This window comes from Dermochelys coriacea, chromosome 14, assembly GCF_009764565.3.
Source record: "Dermochelys coriacea isolate rDerCor1 chromosome 14, rDerCor1.pri.v4, whole genome shotgun sequence".
Taxonomy (NCBI): domain Eukaryota; kingdom Metazoa; phylum Chordata; order Testudines; family Dermochelyidae; genus Dermochelys; species Dermochelys coriacea.
In genome coordinates, this window is record NC_050081.1 from 14,591,597 (window position 1) to 14,597,596 (window position 6,000).

General features: G+C 52.3%; 1 protein-coding gene across 3 annotated transcripts in view; it reads right to left on the reverse strand.

Moving 5' to 3' along the window:
* The window catches only part of GRIN2C (glutamate ionotropic receptor NMDA type subunit 2C), a 46,602-nt gene extending 41,780 nt beyond the window's left edge, over nt 1-4,822 (reverse strand). For 2 of the 3 annotated variants that reach the window (XM_038372219.2, XM_043497578.1), the window contains exon 1: nt 4,459-4,822. The gene's annotated coding sequence lies outside the window, so the exon portion shown is untranslated. Of the gene's footprint in view, nt 1-2,460; nt 2,690-4,458 lie in introns of those variants that run through there. The other variant, XM_043497577.1, reaches the window with a different exon arrangement.
* Between the last annotated feature and the right edge of the window lie 1,178 nt (nt 4,823-6,000).

Genomic DNA, 6,000 nt, shown 5'->3' on the forward strand with positions numbered 1-6,000 from the left:
CATGAGCAGCATCCCCTGACTCTTGCAGCTACCCCGGTTCAGCCACTCCCCTCAGAATGCAGTGCCTCCTGCTTGGAAGTCACCCCAAAGCCCCTTCTTCCCAACAACAATTCCGGAGAATGATGGGATTGGTGCTTCAGAAGTCTCTGATGCACCCGGACAACCATGGCAACAAGGTGCCTGGAGGAGGTGCTGGAATGGATCTGTCAGAATCACATCCTCGTCCAGATGCACTAAGCCATCAGGAGGGTGAGCTACTGCACAAACCATTTCAGACAATCAGGGAGAGGAGCATCCGCCAGCGAATCACCAGGGGAGGGCTCCCCTCCAAGTTGTGACCTGGGTCAATGCTGCTTAGCTTGCCAGAGTTCCCTAGAACCCTATTTCCAAGAGTCTGGTAGTGCAAACAAATGAAACCAACAGCAACAGTCCCTAGGCACCTCCACCGACAACTAAACATCTCTTTATCCTGGGAGCTTCTTTAGCTTATGGTGCAGTTTCTCAGCCAATAGCTCCTGTCATTCCCTGGTGATCACACATACATCTTCAAAGGAAGGGAACGGCCATACTGCTATTTTGGAGAAGCGTCCAGTTACAAGGATGCTTACGTGCTGTTAGTTGTGCCTGCCAAGCGGAAGGGGGCTAACCGAATGAATGCATTCCTCCATCCAGAGGTTTCACTGGGCATGCAACCTGCACAGGACTGCAGCTGAGACCCCTCTAGGCCTTGAGGCAGCAACTCTCCCAAGTAAGCCAAAAGGGAGCTTTCTCTCCAGCCAAACCAAGGGGAGCCACTGAGCGAAGCCTGTCTCATCGTAGAGCCTGTCCTTGCAGATCTTACAGGCATTGCCAGCAAAATTAATCTCACTTAGTTCAAATCTCACCTGAAAATGTATTCATTTAAAAAAAAAAAAAAAGCAAAAGCATGTGCCACCTCCACTGGCCCTGGGAGGGGCAGGTTATGGAGGTGCAAATTCAGTCGGGGTGGAGCGGTCCAGGGGACTGGCTGGTGTTGCTCAACAGCCACTTCTCTGGGTGATAAAGCAGCTGCACTGATAAGCTACATTGACTTCAGTGGCTGTACTGAGTGTAAGGGCATAGCAGGGTTGGCACAGCACGGCCGGCACAGCAGGGCCTTGGGGTGGGGGCAGTTGTGGAGCAGGGGATACTTAAGTTTCTGACCAGGGCACCAAACACGCTCACATGCCCCCCTCCCCCACCCAAAGCCAACTTTGTGTAAACTTAGCAGATGCCATAACTGTATCCCAGCAAAGACGTTTTTTAAGCAAAAGGAGTAAATTAGATCAATCTCTGAAATCGCTGGATGATCTCAGTGGGCATGAAGGGAAGGAATCAGGAATCAAGCTCTATGCCTGGTTCTGTCACTGACTCTCTGTGTGATCTTAGCCTCTGTCTCAGTTTCCTGATCTGTAAAATGGATATAGTAATACTTCGATCTATTATTATTCACTATCATCAAGATGCCCCTATCAGGAATTAGGGCTCCTTGGTGCAAGGCACTATCCACACACCACATACGTGACAGTCCCTGTCCTGAAGAGCTAGATCTCTTCATCCAATCAATACCAGCCTGTACCTACCTATTTTACAGGGATGTTGCAAGACTTAATGATCATAAAGTGCTCTGAGATTCTCCATACAAGGAGTGAAATAAATGCTAATTATGTTTATTTTAAACAGGAAAGGGGTTAAACCCAGCTCATTTGGTTTAGTTTTAGTGGTACGCACCCCAGCATGAGAGGATGTGTGGGAGGGGGAAATATTGTTGGAGGGGGAGAATGAATTAATAAAAGAAATCAGGAATGGCACACAATAGAAAGACTGATGGTAAAAAAAGGGGGAGGGGGGGAAATCAGGCAAAACAAAACTGAACTACCAAATAACAGCATCAAAGCAACATCTAGCATCTGCAGCAAAGCTAAGAAAAGCCCAGGAAATTAAAAGCTAATGTTCAGGCTCTGCTCTTTGGCACTGACAAGACCCTGGGCTTGGGTATTTACATCCCAATATATCTGATTGCATCCCTAAGCACAGAGTGGTGAAATCAAGGATAGTTTCCCATCTTGGGCCAGCCTGTGCCTCATCCTTATGGCTATTTACACTAGAAGGAGAGGTGGAGAAGAAAAGGATCATCTTTGCTCAGTTGGCTAGTTTTTGGTTTGGTGCAAGCTGCAGATTTTCTGTTAGTACTAACGCACTCCCCTCCACACACACACCATAGTCCCTTTAATCCACATTTTAAAAAGCCTCTAAATAAGCATCATGTAAGTACTTATTTAGGGAAATTATTTAAAAGGCAGATTATCAGCCTGAGGGAGGCTGGCTGCTGCTGTATGATGGGTGGCAGGTCAAAGCATGTGGCCCATTTGTGGACAAGGAGAGACTGGGAGACCAAAGAATAAGTGTCCCCATCTGTAAAACTGGGATAGTAACACCTACCTCCTACCAGGGAAGGCCGGGGGAGGGGTGGGGGAATAATAGCCCCGAGTCCATTCCCATGGAAGTCAACAAGAGGTTTGCCACTGATTGAAACGGGAGAAAGACTGAGTTTAATGCACTTTGAAGATTAAGACAACAAGTATCACAAACACGCAAGCTCTGGCTCCTGCTTAAAGTACTGATGATGCCTTTGGAGAGCCGAAAGCTTGTTCAGTGTATTCTGCATTATCTGTTGATCCAATAAAAGGTGTTGCATTTTCTCTCGTCAGCTCTGCCTTAAGAAACAATATGGCTCCAAACATTTTTCCAACCCACTTATGCAAACAGTTGTTTTGTGATCACATTATTGAGCTTAAAGTCCGCAATGGTTATTTCCTTAGGGTCTGCCATGAAAACTTGTATTTACCATTCTGTTAGAACACAGTGTGGTTGACTACAACAGAAACAGAAATAGATGAAGGAGGGAAGGGTAGCAAATAAAACATTTTAATGTTTTGCTGTTTGCTTTTAAACTAGCAGAAAACAAAACAAAAAATACCTTCATTTCATGTTATAGACCAAGTGCCTGCAAAATGTCATTTTAAAAGCAACAACCTATTGAGTTTTTCTTATACTTCCACATCCTAAAGCCAGTCAGGTTTGTTTGTTTATTTTAATAGATGTGATGAGTGAACATTACTTGTATTTTAAGTCTCTCTGTTGTTCCCCCCAAATGCTGAATGTTGGGGTCTGACATGGAGAAAAGCTCTTGCAGACATTTTGACTTTAGGGATTAAATAAAAAAGGGTCCTGCTGCTTAAAAACATCTTAACTAGAGAAACCTCCAAACCTGAGAATGCAAGTGAAAAATGTGCAGTGTTGGGGGGGGGGAGGGAGGGAAAACAGAGAGTTGTTGATATTTTTAAGTAATTAAATCAATGCAACCCTTAGGTGAGAAATACTGAACAGAAGCATGACTGGAGGAGGAAGAGGAAAGCCAGGAGGAAGGGGAGACTATTACTATATGCTTGTTGTCATTGCATGGATGAGCGAGAAGGATCTATCAAGCAGAGCAAATGATGGGAGTCTAGACTGAGCCAAAAAAGAGGAAAAAGCTGCAATGGATTGTAAGTTTTCCCAAAAGGAAAATATTCCAACTTCCCCTCTGCCCCCCCCCTCAAATTTCCCCCCTTACTTTCTTTGCCATTTTCTTCCAGCCTCTCCCCCCCCCCCCTTTTTCCTTCACTTGGGACTCCAGATGGGAAATGAGTTGCAATTCATAGACTCCTCTCAGTCAAGCTGCGTCTCCTTTCAACCTTGATCGGATAAACATTTTCCCCCTTTCTCGCCTAGCTCCTCCTGCAGCAACAGTTGGAGGCGGGAAGCCTTTCGATAACAATTAGAACCCAGAGCAACAATCATTGCCAGGCAAATGCCAAGAGTGCAGAGGCAACATGGAAACATTTCTCCCCGAGGTTGGGCGCCTCGGACATGCCTCCGGCTCAGGCACACGCAGAAACATGCAGCTTAAAAAGGTCAAGCGTGGATTAACGAAAAATAAAGGCAAAGCGTCCTGCCTCATGCTACGTTACGCAAGGTGCTAGAGGGGGATGTAAATACCGACAGCGGGATCCATTTTTAAAGGACACATTAAAACCTGATGTTTTGCCACTTAATCGCCTCTGGTCAACGCAGTCAACCTGGTGCTCGGGATGCAGCCGAGGAAGGGAAGCTAGCCCCGTCCTCCGGAGTGCCCGGCAAAGGGGACCCGAGCAACAGGGGTGGGGGCGGCTGGAGAGAGGAGGTGAAGGGGAATCACTGGGGAGGGACCACCAGCCTGGCGGGCTAGGTGCCGCAGACAAAAGTTGCGTCCTCGGGTGTCGGTCCCCTTTGCAGGGCTGGAGCCCTCCCCGCCCGCCACGAGACGAGCGATCGCTCGCCCAGCCACAGCCCCGCTCGCCTACCTGAGTCGAGGCCAGAGACACGGGCCGGGGCCGGGGATGCGTCGCGGGTACTTACTAGAGGGAGACCGCGGGCAGCTGCCGCCCCGGCTGGTCGAGGCGGGTCTGGGCGCTCCAGCGTCCCGGGCGCCGTCCCCGCTGCTGGGGCTGGGAGCAAGTGCGGGGCTCGCCGTCCCTCCCCCCCAGCAGGGGCTCAGGCAGAGCGGGCTGGCGGCGGCGAGGGCTCGCCGGGGCTGCCGCCTCCCCGCGGCGGAGCAGCAGGCGCTGCCCTCGGGGGGGCCGGAGGGCTGCTCATGGCGGCGGCGGCGGCGGCGGGGGGAGCCCCACGGCTCCACGCACAGGGACGGGGGTGGCTGCGCGCCCCGGCCGGTAGCAGGTGTCGGTGGGGCGGGCTGACGGGCGGGGCAGACGTCCTGCCTCCGGCCCTCCGCCGCGGGACCCGCTCCAGCCCCTGCCCCACGCGCGCTCGTGTCCCGCGCCCTGCCCCGCGCGCCACGAGACCGGCGCCGTCGGGGGGGGGGGGGGGCGCGCGTGCCTCTCCCTTCCCGCGCTCCGGCTCCCCCGGCTCTGCCCCCCTCTCCGCCTTCACTGTTCCCTTCCCCGCCCCTCACTCCCTCTGCCCCCCCCCCCCCCAACTTTGGCCCAAACTCCACCCCGGCAACTCAGTGGAGTCCGACAGGGCAGGAGCGTGGCCCTTTAAGGGAGCCCTACTCCCCTTTCCCGGGCCTGGGGGGCGGGGCCGCTAGTGGGCGTGGCTTGGGACAGCTTGGCGCGGGAGGACGGGCCGCCCGCAGCCTCCAGCTGTCGCTGGGGCCCAGTATTAATGGTCAGCTGACCGCATGGTGCACAACTGAGAGAATACTTAAAAAAACAAAACACCTACTGGGGGGATCCTGCAAAGGAAGGAAAAAACCCACGGGGGGGGGCGGGGGGTTAAGGGATCCCTTCCCCAGGGCTTGGGGTTTGCATGACCCCAACTTTCTGGTTTAAAAGAGCTTTACTAGGCTATGAAATAAACCCTGCTCCTCTGTGTGAGAGAGAACAAGGCGCAGTTTTAGGCAGGGGAGGGGGCTTGGCCAGCCTTCACAGCACCCCTCTCCCCCGTGTTATTCCCCACACGTGAGCTGGAGCAGTGCAGCGCAGAGAGGCTGTGGGCCAGAGTCTGCAAGCACCTGCCACCCCTGTTGGTGTCAGCACCTCGCAGGGCTGGCCCTAGGGGACCAGTTTCCAGAAAGCCCGGCTCCGAGTGGTGCTAATGCCAACAGGAACAGAGTGTGGGCTGCCCCTCTCAGGATCAGATTGCAGTGAATCCCTGGCCCAGGAGGCTGTAGAATTTAGGAGGCCCTGGATCCCAGCCTGGGGTTCAGCCTACAAAGGAATCAATATAGTTTTTCACTTGAGGTACTAGCCTGGAACTAACGAGTTCTGGGGGTATGTGCTGGTTCTGCCATAGGCTTGCTGTGTGGGCAAACCACGCAAGGCCACCTTTTTGCAAGAGCTCAGTGTACAACATATACTACACCTGCTGAGCTCTTCTGAAAATCTGGCCATTTATTTGGGTGCCTAAGTGGGAGCTGAGCTCTTTTGAAAATCTGGCCCC